Source organism: Pleurodeles waltl, chromosome 6, assembly GCF_031143425.1.
Source record: "Pleurodeles waltl isolate 20211129_DDA chromosome 6, aPleWal1.hap1.20221129, whole genome shotgun sequence".
NCBI classification, from domain to species: domain Eukaryota; kingdom Metazoa; phylum Chordata; class Amphibia; order Caudata; family Salamandridae; genus Pleurodeles; species Pleurodeles waltl.
The window spans coordinates 834372581-834389645 of record NC_090445.1 but is presented as its reverse complement, the minus strand read 5'-3'; the positions used below and the strand labels follow the sequence as shown (position 1 = coordinate 834389645).

At 46.6% G+C, this 17065-nt stretch overlaps 1 protein-coding gene across 9 annotated transcripts in view; it reads right to left on the bottom strand.

Annotated features, from left to right (window-relative positions):
- Positions 1-17065, bottom strand: part of LZTS2 (leucine zipper tumor suppressor 2) — a 527324-nt gene that overhangs the window by 239997 nt on the left and 270262 nt on the right. For all 9 annotated transcript variants that reach the window (XM_069239523.1, XM_069239522.1, XM_069239526.1 and 6 more), the window contains one exon: positions 12972-13051. The gene's annotated coding sequence lies outside the window, so the exon portion shown is untranslated. The remainder of the gene's footprint in view (positions 1-12971; positions 13052-17065) is intronic.

The following is a 17065-nucleotide window of genomic DNA, read 5'->3' as shown; positions in this document are numbered from 1 at the left end:
TCTGTGCTTTTGCCTTCTCTGTGTTTCTCTGTGTTTTTTGCCAATTTCTTTCCTTATTTTCACTTTCTCTCGTATTTTGCCCTTCTGTTTATTTTAAATTTCATTGTTGCGCCTTTTTTCGCTTTTTGCTCCGTTCTCCCCTCCTGCCGCTGCGTCCCTGCGGCCCCACCCACCTCGCGCCCCCATTTGCCCACACCTCCCACCTGCTCCTCCCTTCCCCTTCCCCCTATTAATGGCGGTCACACACAGCGGGCGCAACAGAGGCAAGCCCGTCTGTGCCTGTCCGCGCCTGGACCGCGCCCAACGCCAGAACCCCTAGACCCCGCAACAGCCACACCGCCAGTTTCCGTTATGACGCCAGCACCCTCCTCGCACTCAACACCGGTCGAGGCACCACCTGCTTCCAGGCCACTCCGAAAAGCACACACGGACCCTTTTCCTGCCGCAACTGTAGCTTCACCTGCGACAGAGCCTACAAACCTCCCAGGACCGTAATCAACCACCTCCACTGCATACGCCTCAACACCCGCTCCGCACGCAAGCACGCCATCGAGCTCTGGGACCAGCTCGACACCACCATCACTGACGTAGCCTTCCTGACCGAAACCTGGTGGAACGACTCCTCGGCGCCTGACATCGCCATAGCCATTCCAGACGGGTACAAGATCTCCTGCAGGGACCGCATCAACTGAATTGGAGGAGGCATAGCCATCGTCCACAAGGCCACCCTCGAAGTTCACACCCATCTGGACGACACCCTCAAGTTCGCTGAACTCATGCACTTCCAAATCCACACCGACCCCAACACCACCCTCAGAGGAACGCTCGTCTACAGACTCCCCGGACCAAGGGCACTGTTCAGCAACGCCATCGCCGACCTTGCCAGCACCCACGCACTCGCCTCCACGGATGATTTCCTCCTTGGGGACCTAAGCTTCTACCTCGAAAACAATAACGATGTCAAATCCACCACCCTAATCGCCAACCTCGCCAACCTCGGTCTCAGACAACTTGTCAACGCACCCACCCACGCCACAGGTCACACTCTAGACCCCATCTTCTCCACAAGCAACCATATCGCCTTCAACCGCACCACCAAACTCTACTGGACCGACCACCACTGCATCCACTTCACCTTCAAGAAACAAAACAAACACCACCACACCGAGCGACCACCTCGTCGATGCTGGAGCAAAGTCACTGAAGATCAGCTGACCAACGCCCTAGCTCAGAGACCGTCCACCGGCCCTGACATCGCCGCCCACACCCTCAGGCAATGGATCAACGACTGCGACAACCGCCTCGCACCACTCAAAAAGCCCACCAACAACCAAACCAGCAAGAAAGCCACCTGGTTCACCAACGACCTCCAAGCCTCCAAGCGCAATTGCTGCAACCTCAAGAAGAAATGGCTCCACGAATGCACACCCGTCAGCCACACAGCCCTCAAGGACGCCACACGCAGATATCACCAACTCCTCAGGCTAGCCAAGAGATCCTCCTTCAAAACCCACCTGGAAAACAATGCTCACGACAGCAAATAACTCTTCAATATCGTGAAGGAACTCTCCAACCCCAGCGCCACCGTCAACGACATCCCACCCTCCCAAGAACTGTGCGACGCACTAGCCGCCGCTTTCCACAGAAAGATTGCTGACATCCACGACAGCTCCAACACCCCAACCACCTCAACCACACCAATCTCCTCCTCCACAAACTCCACCCGTACCAACCGCCTGACCTCATGGACCAACGTCAACGACGATGAGACACGCAAGACCATGAATTCCATCCACTCAGGATCACCGTCAGACCCATGCCCACACCACATATACAACAAAGCAGACACAGCCATCGCTCCCCACCTAAGGAAGATCATCAACATCTCCTTCGAAACAGCAAGATTCCCGGAAAGCTGGAAGCACGCCGAAATCAACGCCCTTCTCAAGAAACCGAAGGCAGACCCCAAGGACCTCAAGAATTTCCGGCCCATCTCCCTTCTCCCATTCCTGGCGAAGGTCATTGAGAAAATCGTCAACACACAACTGACCCGCTACCTTGAAAACAACAACATCCTCAACCCCTCCCAGTCCGGATTCAGATGGAACCACAGCACCGAGACTGCCCACCTCGCCGCCACAGACGACATCAGAAGCCAACTCGACAATGGAGAAACATCCGCCCTCATCCTCCCTAGACCTGTCAGCCGCCTTCGACACAGTCTGCCACCACACTCTGAAAATCTGCCTCCACGAAGCAGGGATCCAAGAGAAGCCCTCGACTGGACCACATCCTTCCTCTCTGGCAGAACCCAGAGAGTCCTCCCCCCCCCCCTTCCAATCCGAAGCCACCAACATCATCTGCGGCGTACCCCACGGTTCATCCCTCAGCCCGACGCTGTTCAATATCTACATGGCCCCCCTCGCACAAGTGGCCCGCCAACACAACCTCAACATACTCTCCTACGCCGGCGACACCCAACTCATCCTCTCCCTCACCAAGGACCCACACACAGCCAAAACCAACCTCCATGAGGGCATGAAGGCTGTCGCCGACTGGATGAGAAGCAGCCGTCTGAAACGGAACTCGGACAAGACAAAGGTCCTCAATCTTGGGCCCACCCCCTCCGCCTGGGACGACTCGTGGTGGCCAACCTCGTTGGGGACCCCACCGACACCAACTGGCCACGCACGCAACCTTGGCTTCATCCTCGATTCATCCCTCTCCATGTCAAAACAGGTCAACGCCATCTCCTCCTCCTGCTACAACACCCTCTGCATGCTTCGCAGGACCTACAAATGGATCCCAACCGAAACAAGAAAAACAGTAACACAGGCCCTCGTCAGCAGCAGGCTCGACTACGGCAACGTACTCTATGCAGGCATCTCGTTCAAGCGCCTGCAACGCCTCCAACGCATCCAAAACGCCTTCGCCCTACTTATCCTCAACATACCGCGCCGCAGCCACATTACCCCCCCACCTGAGAGACTTGCACTGGCTCCCCGTCGACAAGAGGATCACCTTCAAGCTCCTCACCCACGCACACAAAGCACTCCACAACACCGGACCAGCCTACCTGAACGACAGACTCAGCTTCTACACCCCCACCCGACAGCTCCGCTCGTCCAACCTCGCCCTCGCCTCCGTCCCCTGCATCCAACGAAAATCATCCGGCGGCAGATCCTTCTACTACCTCGCCACCAAGACCTGGAACACCCTCCCGACCGACCTAAGAAAGATCCAAGACCTGCTCACCTTCAGAAGACACCTCAAGACCTGGTTCTACGAGCAGTAGCAGACACCCCCCCCCCCAGCGCCTTGAGACCCTCACAGGTATGTAGTGTGCTTTACAAGTATAATGATTGAATGATTGATTGACAAACAGAAAATTGGTGTCACCTGGCAGTCTCAGGCTGTAGTACTTATCTCATGAGTATCATGAGAGTATATAGTGCAGCAGTCAGAGCAACTGCCCCGGGAGCTGGAGATCCAGGTTCGAGCCCTGGCATTGGCACAATGTCCTGTGATTCTGGACAAATCACCCTCATGGGTGATAAGCTGCGCTATACAAATCTATATTTCATTTCATTATCAGAGGGGCGCACCTTGCCTATTGTTTATTTTCCGGCACGTGCACCGGCCATGGACACACACGCGCAGCCATAGGGGCTGGGATTGCTGTGCGCTGTTTTCCTTTGATCTGTTGGTGCCCAAATATCAAGGAGAAGTCCACTTTAGCACTTGTTAGTGCTAGCAGTGCAGTCAGCCAAACAGCTGATTGAAAAGAGAAGCTTGAACTCAGCGAGTGAGTCTAAAATCGCCACCTGTTGTGGCAGCCAGAGGCCCTACCGCCAAGCCGGCCTGACAGAACTTAAGAGATGTTCAAGGGGGCATGCTGCACTCCCAAGTACACACTCTCAGTCAGAAGTTACACACACTCCTGCCAATCAACCTAGGTGAGTCACAAACTCGGTTCCTCAGAGTGCACAGGTCACCCACCTGAACTCTACAGCATGTGCGTTAACTCTACTAGACCACCGCAATTATTCCCATTAGTTTAGGCAAGAAGCATGTTATCTTTTAGAGCCTGAGACCAAAATGCGAGGGGTTAACTTCTTACACATTAAGAATAAATCTTATGCCTTCCATTTCTGGTGCTTTCCAAAAGTTCATTTCTTAGAGTGTCTTGTTGCTAAAAAGGGTGTGAGTTCTTATATTTGTTTCATTCGTCTTCATTTCTTGATTTTGCGCGCAAGAAACTGTCACTCAGAGTCGTTGACATGTCACTCATATTCACACTGAAATTATGAAAATGTCACACAAAGTGAAAACTTGGCAGTTATGTTCACCGTACGAGAGGTATCCGTTAGCTTTACCTCCTTCGCGAGGGGCCACGCGATGCACGTTTATGAGAATAGTCGCCAAGACCCCAGGAAATATTTTAAATCACACTGACGTTTAAATGCATTTCCTGAGATGCGGGGGGCACAAACTCTTGGCCGTTTGGCTGCTTCCACTTGGGCCCACATGGCCACTAACAGCCAGGGCAGCGCGCACAGAGGCCAGGCCTATGTGCTCTGAGGCGCTGCCAGGCCACAGGAGTGGTGCTTGCACGGCCAAAAGACCACCCACCTAGGTGACAGCAATAAGGAAGACCGTTTTACATTGTGTTAAAACGCAGATGAGGAATCAGAGGTTGCAAACCAATAAATATAGAAGCACACTTCTGAAACAAAGAAACGGAGAACCCTCCACTGCTTTAAGAGCAAACTGATGACCTGGGAGAGCCACTGGTTCTGAAAAAAAAGCCAGGACAAACTGCCTCTCTCAGTGTGTGCACGAATATATGCAGCAAAAAAGCACCACGAAAAATGTGAGTTCAGTTGTCGACCGGCTGCATGTCCTCCGGGACACGTTTACCCCAGTCCTGGCTTTTCATTTAACAGCGAGGCCCATATTCTGTTGACTTCTCTGGACAGGCTTAAAATGTAGGTAAAAGTGTGGTTTCAAACCGACCCAGGTGTGCAGTTCTCGAAGTTAAGTACACTACGGACACAAAAGCTTCATGAAATGCCCCTTTGTGAGCACCATACACTGAAACAAGACTTCAGACCACTGCAAACAGGGATTTTACTAATTTCATCGGCGACGCGGGAGGATCGTGTTACTTGCTTCATATTAAACGGGATATTGTGCCGTGAAGAGAAACAACCACTCCTTAAATCCGGTTTCAAGTCGCCATTCTGAAAGGTCACGAGCATGTCTGATTACAGAGCCCTACAGCTGTTTTATCTAGGAATCATGTGTCACAATCGGTTTAGTATATTAAAAATACAATTCAGAAAATAATATATCAAAAATATATAAATCGGCGTGAACTACATAATGCAGGATGAAGGGTATGGTCCGCCCTCGCTTCCGCCAGACAGACACTTTAGTTTCGGCGACTTAGATAGGTTTGCTGTCATTTCTGCAATGATCACTACAGTCCAGATAAAGATGCAGATAGTTAGGTCTAACTTTACCATTGTACATAGGGCCCAAAATATTTTGTACATTTTTTTCACCTTTTACCTTCAGGTAACAACATATAACAAACAACTTAAATGAAAAATAAATACACGTTCATTTCATGGGTGGGAACTGCTCTACAGTACATTATAAAACCTCATCAGTTAATGTATTGTGCTGCAGAGGTCTACATGTGTGTAACCAGAGCGCCAAAGAAGTAACAGCCAGCCTTATCATTGTTTGACGCAATGCAGTAAGACAACTCGCTGCTCTGTGCTGCTTCAAATTGATACAAAGTCTGTACATAGTCCAAATTTCTTTCTATAACTGTCCTTTAAAAGCGCACTTTTCACAGCTCAGCTAGTAAATCCTTGCACTATCACTCAAAAATAATAAGTCTGTGTCATCAGGAACCTTCAAGTGATTCCATTAATTAAAGCCAATACCAGCTTCTAAGCACCGTTTAAATTTGCAGATTAACCAGTTGTTTATATTTACATTTCTTTCAGGGATGCAGGCACCCTGGCAAAAATACTTGTTTCTTGTTTAGCTGTCTGCCAGCCTTTGGGTTGATGGAACAGGAGACTCCCTACCTGACACTTCTGCTAAAGCATTTAAAGTATCGGAATTAACCATCCAGGGATGGATGTATTTTCATAAAATGTAGGGAAACTGTTTTTCATAAATTAAAAAAGTATGGTCACATCGTGGCTCTCCAAACCTGCCCACTTCGACCTCTGCTCCTCTCCAGTCCCACTCTACAGGCTCTGATCCTCTGGAACCGGACACTGTGACACTTGTGCGATGAGCATCACCATAGACCTAGGCAACTGCGGGCGAGGGTACGAAAGGCGAACGCCCCGTTTTACTTGTAAAGCATAAGGAAAATGGCCAACAATTCCTTGCAAAACCGCCCTGACGTGCAAAATATTTGACTTTTCCCAGTCAGGGTTTGTTGTGGTCACGGTTCTGAGAGCACTCTCCCGGATGTTTAGGATAACTGTCGTTCTATGGTGGATAAAAAAAAAAAAGAGTGGATGCACTGGTTGTGTTTACGCTCTTGGGGCTGCATTAGGTACCATGGTCATCGTAGGCTGTCTGTACATCTTGAGGACACTGTTACGATAAGACAAAAGCTTTTTCTTGGTTCTTATTTTTTACAAGACAAGATACAGCTTAAGAAAAACCCCTTTTCCCGGTATCTAAACGTTTCTCAGGTGCAGTGTCCCAGGCAGTGCTTAATTTGTAAATAAAAAGGTGCCGGTGCTCAAAGCCCTCCACAAACACGCGGCTGCTGCACTTAAATGTGTAAACACGGAATACTCAGGAAGCGTAATCCTGAAGCCATCACGGGCCTCTTCAATCCATTTAAAGATACTCCCTGCCCATTCAGCTCACACCTGCAGCTTTCTGCTTTCTCTCATTGTGACGCTTTTTCATTTTTCCCTTCATCCGTCTTTCCCTTGTGTGTATTTTACTCACAGCAAATGCTTGAGGCAGAAGAATAAGGCCCGGCCCTCAAAAATAAGTGCCGGTGCTCAGCACCGGAAACAACAAGCACAAATTAAACACTGGTCCCAGGGACAGCTACTCTCGCCCTACTTCCTTTATCGTGTGTCTAAAGCCTTTATTTTGTCGTCTTCACACCTGCAACAAAGCTCATCATCCAGTCTCTTGGTTTATCGGAAGGTTTTCAGCCGTGGGAAGCAGCCCCTAAAGGTACCTTGAACAACATTCAGAATCAGTTGAGTCAGGTTGAAGGCCACGCCCTCTGGGATGTGGAGTGGAGACACAAGGAATGGGGGCGTGCCCTGTCCACTGGACTCAGGCACAGAGCCTTTGGCCTCGACCTCAGTCTGGAGCAGGCTGGGCGTGGTCGAATACCACCTGGCTCTGGTTAGGTGGGCAAGGGCACATACAGGAACCAAAATCCATATCTTGTGCCCAATCAGCCAACACGGATGGCAAGGGCGCAAAGGCAAATTCCATTCACTTTTTCAAAAAGATATTTACAAAACCTCCAACACGCTCTCATTAAAAAAAGTTATGCAGATAATGTACAAAGAAATACGTATTTAAAGTGTCTTTCAATGTCTCTGTAAGTGTTCAGCAACATTCTATACTTACAGACGTCTTTACAATAGACAGTGGTATTTGTTTAGTGTCTCAACGGTAGTGCATTATGTCAATGGCAACAGGATGTCCTTTCTAATGACATGCACCCCAATGCTAAAGTCTGCTGCACATTCACGCATCAGTAATACACACCATTAACTGTTGTTGGAAGGCTATAGTAAAGCTTTCAACAAACATTTGAACCCACAAATAATGCATACTGAAATTGCTGTGTGTTGACTGTTAGCATACAGTTGTGGAAAACACCATATTTTTGAGGCTTAAAGCTATACTGTTGATGACGTTATTGAGGGTTTGATTAATGTCACGTCACCAGAGTTGTCATCTATGATGCTATCGGTGAAAGAGACAGAGAGAAAAAGACAATTGTTTTAAAGTCTCTCTGCCGGTTCCCAAGGATATTCATACCCCTCCCAGGTTCCCCCTACAGCTTCAATATAAGGGGTTAGTCCCTCTCGATTGGGACTCACTGCCACTTAGTCCACTGGACTCTCCATTTATCGTTGCTCAGTGACATTTAATAGCAGGGTGTGGCTTTCAAGTACAGACCTCATCCTGACAGAAGACTCTCTGTTCGAAGAGTGACCTTCTGGGCCACGACCAGCAGCTCTGGACACAAAATGCAACTTTCAGCCAAGTTCTCTGCAAAGCCTGCCGGCCTCCGGAGACAGTAGGACATGGCATTAGGCCCTGAGCAGCATGGTCTTGGTATGATTAGACGTTCCGTTTGCTCGTCCTGGAACAGGAAGTCTAGGAGCAGACTGTGTCTGAAGGCCACATTCCATTTCCAGAGCCATGTACAGAACACAAACCTGGCATGATATTTAGGCATGTACATTGGGCTCTGTGGTGGGCTGTGTTTTTGGGACATGCCCTTCGACCTTGTCCCCTTGGCCTGTACCAAGGCACGCCATCCCCACAGACCTCATGTCACAAGCATCAGCCGTGGCCAGCTGCTTCAGGACATAGACCGTGAAAACAAAACTATATTCCACTCTCAGTAAATAGACGTGGAAAACATCCACATTTAAGTGCTTAAATGTTGTCAATAGTGAGGTCAGTAGTGACGTTATGTCATCATTGATGTGATGTCGTCATTGCATATAAGAATAAAGACTTCTGCGATTCCACTCACTCGCAATGCATATCTTTATGGGCACAAAACTGTAGTTTCAAGGGTACAGTATCACTTTCAAAGTATAAATATCCATGAAATCGATACTAATGGAGCAAGGCTGTATTTCTACTGTCTCCAACCAGATCTGCAAAAAAGCAGCTGTTTATATCGCTTTCTTTATTATTATCTGTAGGAAGGAGATCCTCACCTTGCAACTTATCTGCACAGAGAATATCATTTTCCACCGATAAGGAGGCCCACCGACCCCGTATGTTTTTCCCCTCAAACTATAACTCTCTGCAGGAGAGTGCAGGCCCCTGCAGACCATTCTGTGCCTGACAGATTGCGGAGAGCTGAGACAGCTAATCACTGAGCAAGGGTTCTGATGACATCTAATGGTCTTAGTGGATCTAATAGGGAGGCTGGAATCTCCTGATGACATCAAGAGGGCAGGATAACTAAGCTGCACTGGTCCCCACCTATTGTCTGTCTGGGTGGGAGTGGAGGCCCTTGCACAGCAGAAGTGACGGGAAGGTGTTGTAAAATATTGCTCCTCAAAGTAGTCAGTGAATCACCCAATTAACCCATACTCGCCTGTTGTGGGTAGGGGAAGGAAGAGACCTGCGGGCGAGTCCATTACTGTGGTTTGGTAGACATATAGACATTAGCTGGTGCACTACTGGTAGCCATCGCCCTGCATTGTTAACATACACACAGGAGCAGGGCCAGCGATAGGCCTGGGCAGTGCGTGCACCTGCCCAGTGCCCCATTCTCAGCCAATGAACTTGGGGCCCCTCATCAGTGAGTCACAGCCAGGCCACAACACACTGGTCCTCTCTTGACCCCCTGCTCATCTAATTTGAGAGCAAGGTGTCTCCTTGCAATTCTGCCCACGGGAGGGCCCCCCGCCCTGGGCCACGCAACCATGGTATAGTAAGAGGGACCTAGCGGAGGGGGCGGCCCTTCTATGGGCCCAGTTGCAGGGAAAAACATTCTTCAGGTTTGTCTGCAATCAGGCCTCCTCCCCCGCTGCCCATTCTGAGGCACCGACGTCCATTGTCCCACAGCAGTTTTAACCTTTTCTGATGAAAAGTAGCTCACACATTCAGCCCTTTATGAGGTGCTTATAGGTGACTGAGAGGGAGAGGCTGCAGCCTAGGTGGGTGCTGAACGAAGCAGCTTCGAGAGCAGGGGCATTTACTGAGATGCAAACAGCCCTGATGTGTCAGGTTGTATGCAAATTAGAGGGGCCTCCACTTTCCCTTTCTACCCAGGCCCCCCAAAATCCCAGAACGGTCCCTGAACAGTAGGATGACTCAACTCTTTACATCTTATGGCTTCAAGACTGCAGGCAGACCTGGATGGCAGCCCTGCTGACAGATGTTGCGCCTGAACCATGGCACCACAAAGTCCTTCCAACATACTGTCTCCCTCGAGTCTCCTTCCACCCGCTGTCACGCGCACTCTCCTTCCTTAACAAGTGGAATTGTTCTGTTTGTGCTTTGCTTAGAACAGGTGCATCCTGTGTTATCTGCAATTAACCACAAACGACCTTCAAAACATTTCCATATATCCCTTCAGGCCTGTTACCATGTAGCCTGCAACAGCCTGTCTTCTGCCCCGGCTGCTCCAGACACGAGCACAGGAAGAGTGAGTATCCTGAGAGCTGGATTAGGTACTGTTGAATGACAGCCTGAATGCTCTTATTGTGACCCATTCAGCGAGCGTGAATGAGATGTCAAGTCACTTAAGGAATTGTTTTACGTTTAAGCCTGCTTTGTTGGGCAAAACATCAATGTCCTTAGAAGGAAAAACACAATAAACTCAATTTGTCTTAGATCAAAAATCTACATTTCCGTCAAAGCTACTGTCGAAATGTTAGTAACACTGGGCTGCCCACCTTTAGAAGGACAAATGAGCAGAGAAAAAATAGGGGAGCAATAACGTTAAAAAGGAGCAATGGGGTAATTTTGTATGCACGTCACCCTTCTCCTCTTAAAGACAAACTTCTCTCACAAACCTTCAACCATCAGACCAGGCAGTCATCGTGATGTTCGAGAACAAGCAACCAAAAGTTCAGACATCAGACCCGACAGAAGACCTTCCCCACTGACGCCATAACTTAATCAGTTGAAAGTCTAAGGCAGATCGTTCGTTAACTGAAGGTGTGGATCAAGCACCTGCTGATCACTCCGATATCAGAGGGAAATCAGTGCAAAATCTAACTTTCCACAGGCACATATTTCTGAACAGTTTTCTGGAGCTCCTGCCAACTCTCTCGGGTAACTCGGTTGGGTTGAGGAAAATTAGGAGCTTACATCTCTGCACTGTATAACTTTTCTCCTGGATGTTATCCGCTCAACCTTTGTTCAATGTGACGGACTACCCATATCAACCAGGATAGTTCCTGTCCAGGTGTTCTTCTCTACAGTGCTTTATGATGGACGCATGAGAACGGTGTTCAAATTTCTTTTAGTGAAACCTAAACTATATATGTTTAAAGCAAAACGAAACGTAATGCTGGGTTGTTAAACAATATCTGCATCACATCACAGCCTCCCACAAGTCAGCAAATTGTGTGTTCAGGGACCGATCTCTTAATCTGTTCCTGCTCCTGTTACTCCAGCCACCAAAGACTGAAAGCAGTTAAAGGCCATTTAGACTACAATGTGGTATATCCAGGAACATCCATTCATTCTCTAATGTGTTCAGAGATTATTAGGAACCATCCAGGTGCTATCCAAGCTGTATTATGCAAAGTTATGTGTGTTATCATTAGTTATTTGACATGAAAGGGTGACGTGTAAGGCTGTACCACACCTTACACACATGTCCTGAATGGTTAGATCTGGAACTGGTTGATGAACATGAATGAGTGTCGAGTGGGCATTGGCTGCCCTTGTTGGGCATCACGCAAAAATCACACACTGATGGAAATTTGATATGTACAATCTGAATGATGTGTGGTTATTTTCAGCCATTTTCTGCCCCGGTGATACACTGATGGGGTCCTTGTGATAGAAAAACAAAAACAGTGATAGTAGTTTATTCCAGGCCTCATCTACAGAACTGAATTTATGTATCATGATTGCCTGAAGCCAAAATAGGCCAGGGTCGGGTCACAAATGTAGGGTCGTGAAACAACCATGTGTTTCTCTCAAAAATGATGTTTTGTCTACACTCCTCACCTACTCAGAACAAAAATCCATTACTGACTCGCACCCACATTTTCATTTTGTACTGTTGTTTAATAATGCTCTTCCCAAAGCCACCTGTAACCCAGAGGTGGCAGAAATGTGATTTTGCACCCTATTTAAGATTACAACATGAGCTATATTAGTTCATTTTCTCAATTCAGATATTTTGCCTTGTAAAACCTGCATCAGCCTGTGTGAGAAAAAATCTGCACAATTCCTGTTTTGTGGTTCTGACTAGCAGTAACTAAAAATGAGGCACTTACCATAGTATCCCTCATTCTGAGGCATGTAACTCGGAATGGGGAGGAAAATGACATTTGACGTTTATGAAGAAGGTCGGAAGATTCTCCCTTATACTCAGTCTTTGGTTTGGGTTTCATCTCAGTGCTGCCCCCTTGGAGACTTTTCATGGCACCATGGTCGGGACAGAGGCCTAAGGCCAGGTCCCAAGTGATCATTTCAAGGCAGGTGCACATCTTCTTGATCCTTAGTAAGACTAACATTGTGCACTGGCAGACCGCAGAATAGTCAAGTCAGTGGAACACTATCGCTTCCTGTCTCTTCTACAAGTGCTACTACCGTCTACTGTCATTGCAGTCTCCATGTCGTCTCACTGAAAGCACCTCGGGGCGGCCATCCGCTGTGCGGCGTGATTTACAAATCTATTAAACAGGTAATTCTGCACCTGAACAATACTGCCCTTGGCGGTATCTCTACTTACCAGGTGCAATGCTTCCACCCTCCCTGCGAATCCAAAATGCTGAGGCTCTCGAAATATGTTTCTGCAAACATTTTGCTTGAAAAAATTAATAACCCAGGTGGACAAGGGACATATTTCTCCTACGTGTGCAATTTGGTGTCACTGGTCCCTGATTTGTTGAACTCTGGAAAACGAGATTTACTGAAGATTTGCAACAATCCATAAAATACCTCACACAGTAAGCATTAAGGAGGCGGTCGGAATTTCGCTGGTGCACCAGATGCCAATTAAAAACAATATCAGTACTTACGTTGTTAATTTCCGGTTCCATTCCCTCGATAATAGCCTCTTCTGACAGCTTTATGACCAGAAAACCAGATTAGAGGCAACCTGAAACACATTAACCGGAAATTAAAAACAAATGAATTCGTTAACCATCGATATTAAAGCAGCAGTACTGCAAGTAAAATGCAAAATACAAAACCGTGTGACTATTAGTACCACTCAATTTTCCTTAACAGAATTATTTTTCTGAGCAATAACGCTGTACTTTGATATTCAACCACCACCATGGATGAAACCTCAATTACTCTAAAGTGATTGTGCACAAGTTAATGGAAAAATGCCCCAAACCCCATATTTGGAACATATGCATCTCATTTTACTCTTACATGCACACAAAAATAATCATCCAGGATCCTATAACACATTAAAATAGTCTAGAGAGTTTCAACCTAAGAATGTGGTTTTAAAAGGAATTCAGTATAAAGTGCCACATTTCTTACTCTCTGATTTCCGGTCAGCTTTCTGGGCTTTTCTTCTCTCCTTCTCAAACGTTTAGGAGCAGCGCCCTAAAGTGGTCTCTGACTGGACAAAGCAGTGCATACACCTACACTGCTTTCACAACAGCTGAGAAAAGCCCACGTCCAAGGGTATGTTTAAGGCACCTGCCTCCATCTGGAACTAATTTACTATCTGCCACTTAGATAGACTTCAAAGGACCCTCAGTTGTTGGATCCACCAGCTAATCACATTCTCACTTTACATTTAGGTGAAACAGCACCAGTATCCTTCTATGGCAATCAACTGGAAGATGATCAGGTTTGGAAACGAAGAATGAGGAGTCAATACTCCGGCTACACACAGAGGCCTATGGTGATACATTGTTCCAGTCCAAAGGTTGACTAGAACAGCACCTTATTATGTCAGAGGTGTGGCGGAGATGCCTCCAAAACTGGGAACCTTTCAGAGTGAACTTCAGACAGGACAAAATGCTGAAGATGGGTCTCAGAACTTGGCGTTTATGCCACTGGTAGACTCCAAAGCTAGACACAGTGCCTCAGATGAGGCCTCCGAAACTAAACACAATATTCAAGAAGAGGCCATCAGAACTGGACAGCAAATGCTAGAAGTGGGTTCTGGAAAGTCAACTTAAATACGCCATGTGAGGGCTTGTATACTATTCATTCTGTAGCATAACATCCCTTTATGCTTGATTCTTCCAGAGCCTAACATTCTTCTTTCTTTTGACACAGCCGTATCATATTTCTAATCCAGTTTTTGATCTATCAGCATGGGCACTCCCCTTTGCTCACAGCAACTCACAGTGCTGTCACAAGACCAAATCTTCAGCTGTGCACAAGATGAAATATGCATTGGCTGTCTGGTGCCACATTTTGATCCGGCCTATTACACTGGATAATCAAGCCCACATTCCCAGCGTTTCAGTCTCACAATCCCCGCTCTCCTACTCGATTGTCAGAAAATTATGTTTGAATGGTTTTTCAAAAAACACTGTCATTCATCTTACTTGTCTTTACTGGCAAAACAGTAGACGGTGGATACCTTTCCTGAACTAGAAAAATGAATGGATCAATCCTCTGTTATACAGTGAAACTGGATGGTTCATGGTCTTTAAAGAAGTTGCAGAGAGGCCTAAGGTCCCTTATGCTCAATAGTGAATTTTACTCTTTATCTTAAGCATCTCGGTGGTCTTATCCGATAGCACGGAGTTAGACTTCAAAATATGCTGCAATATGGTGGGAAGCAGAGCCAAACGTAATTAGAAGGAGGAATACTATTAAAGAGAACGAATACAGACATACACATACACATCAGATTGTGACCTAAGACAGCCCACAGCATGTATGAAAGCCATTTACTCCTATGCACATGGACCATGTGCGGTGTTCCAAGTCAGCACTTGGAGAACTGCAACCACTTTCACACCATCTGTACACCAAAAACACACTCCCATCATGTTAACATTTTAAAACTCCTACTTCCCCTACTAAAACAGTGCATGTGTCACCTTGCCTCCCCACATTACAAGCATCCAATACCATAAACCGCACAATGGAAATCAAACTAGCACTGGAGGATCTGCTACCTGATGCTTTTTCCACCTATGGCAAAAACACACAGAAAAGAGAACAGACCGATCGGTTTGTGTTGCCCTATGCTTCTTAATAGCTTCCAAAGGCTAATAGGCTGGGTATACCAACTCTTCTGAAGTTTAGGGTCTAAGAAAAGTAATGTACTTTCGTAAATTGTTAGCCACGAGCTCCAGGGTGGAGATTGCTTCCAAAGAATATGTTCGGACAGGTTTGCCAATACAGCACCCCAAGCTAGAAAGGTACACTACTTTCAGATCACCCAAGCATATTATCGGAAGTAGAGCACAGTGTGTGCCTAAACCTATGAGTAGCAAGAGTTTGGTGGGTGAAAAAACACATTTTTTTCTGGCCTTCATTAAGGTCACACAGGCTGCAAGCATTTAGTTAACCTAAACATGGGTGGCAAAAGAGGTGAACTGATAGTGGTTTAGAGCAACAACGTACTATTCAGGTTCTCGGGAGCCACAACCTGGATTCCAAAATTTGCATATGCATGAGATGCATATAATTTAAACAGCTGCCAATCTCAGTAATCATTGTCTTGGGTACGCTAATTTGGTTGTTGTTATCTTTGGGTACACAGAATACATCTGAATTAGAATATACAACATATTACACAGTGGTTGGCAGAGTTGGGGAGAAGGGTTACAGGATTATAAAGTAAGGCTTGCAGTTTAAAATTCATGAACAGCACAAAAAGACATCACAATACATTTGCTGCAAGCACAGCTTCCCCGGGTTTTAGGATCACTATTAATCCTGTTAAATGGGTGCCTTAGGAGGTCGGGGTTGTGTATTGTGTCCAAAGGACTTCATGTAGAATTTGCAGAGAAGATAAACCGTGGAATAGATAGTCACTGTTAGCAGCTAAATAACAGGAGTGCTGTGTTGCAAATGACTGTGAAAGGATGGAATGTCAGTAGTTTACCCAAAACATGGCATTTGCCTGATAAGCAGAGTGTGTGCATAGATCGAGACAGTAAATGATGTTTGTTTGGAAAAATATAGAATGGTGTGGTATGCACTTCAAACTCAATCGCCATGCTCAACACTGCAGAATGGACTTGAATCTCAGGCCTCACATGGAACTTCTTGAACACCCCACTTCCTCTGGCCAGTGAGAAACAGAGCCAGCATACCTGCCCATCAATCAGCACCATCTCTAGACTGCACTATTTTACTACTTGAGCCTGTGACTTGCGACTGGGATCAATCTCCAAGTCACACATCCTTCTGAATTTAAGACTGGAAATCTAATTCCCTCAGCATCAAGTAAATCATTTACTACTAGGGATCAGAATCCTATTAAGACTATAGTTCTAGAGCCTCAATGATCCACCTGGATGGGAATCCAAGACCTCTGCTCAGTGTGTTGGAGCCTACATCTTACTCCTTTAAAACCAATGCTCAGATCCAGAGTGAGCAATGAGCTGCCTCCAGCCAGAACTGAAAATCCAACTATTCTCTTTCCGGATAGAGCCCTACCTCATTTCATTACTGACATCACTATGTTTGATTGGACCTCACAATTCCAAATCAATTTAGCAACCACATGCTCAGACTTCTTCACTGGACACTGCTGAATAAATCATGGGTTGAACACTCACTTCTATCTAAGGAAAAACATCATCAGAAATAGGGACTGGCTCTTCAAGTACACATTTAACCACTCATATATCATGTTTTATCAAAGGTTCAGCGGGGTCGGACTTGTCTGTAGGGCAATCAGGCAGCGCCCAAAGGGATACTGTGATAGGGCAGTGTGCAGGCCATTTTTTCTGGCTATTTGAGGCCCTGTTTCATGGTCTACTAGGCTTGTTTTTCCTGGACAATAAAACAAACACAGCCCAAAGAAAGATACAATCCCTACATTCTTCTATACCTTGCAAAACACCTATACAATGCATCGTTACAAGTTCAAAAGTACACCAATTTGCAAACATGGCCATTTTTCAGCTATCCAATTCACTAATGGGAGACACTTTTATTTTGGTTCCAGGGACTATCT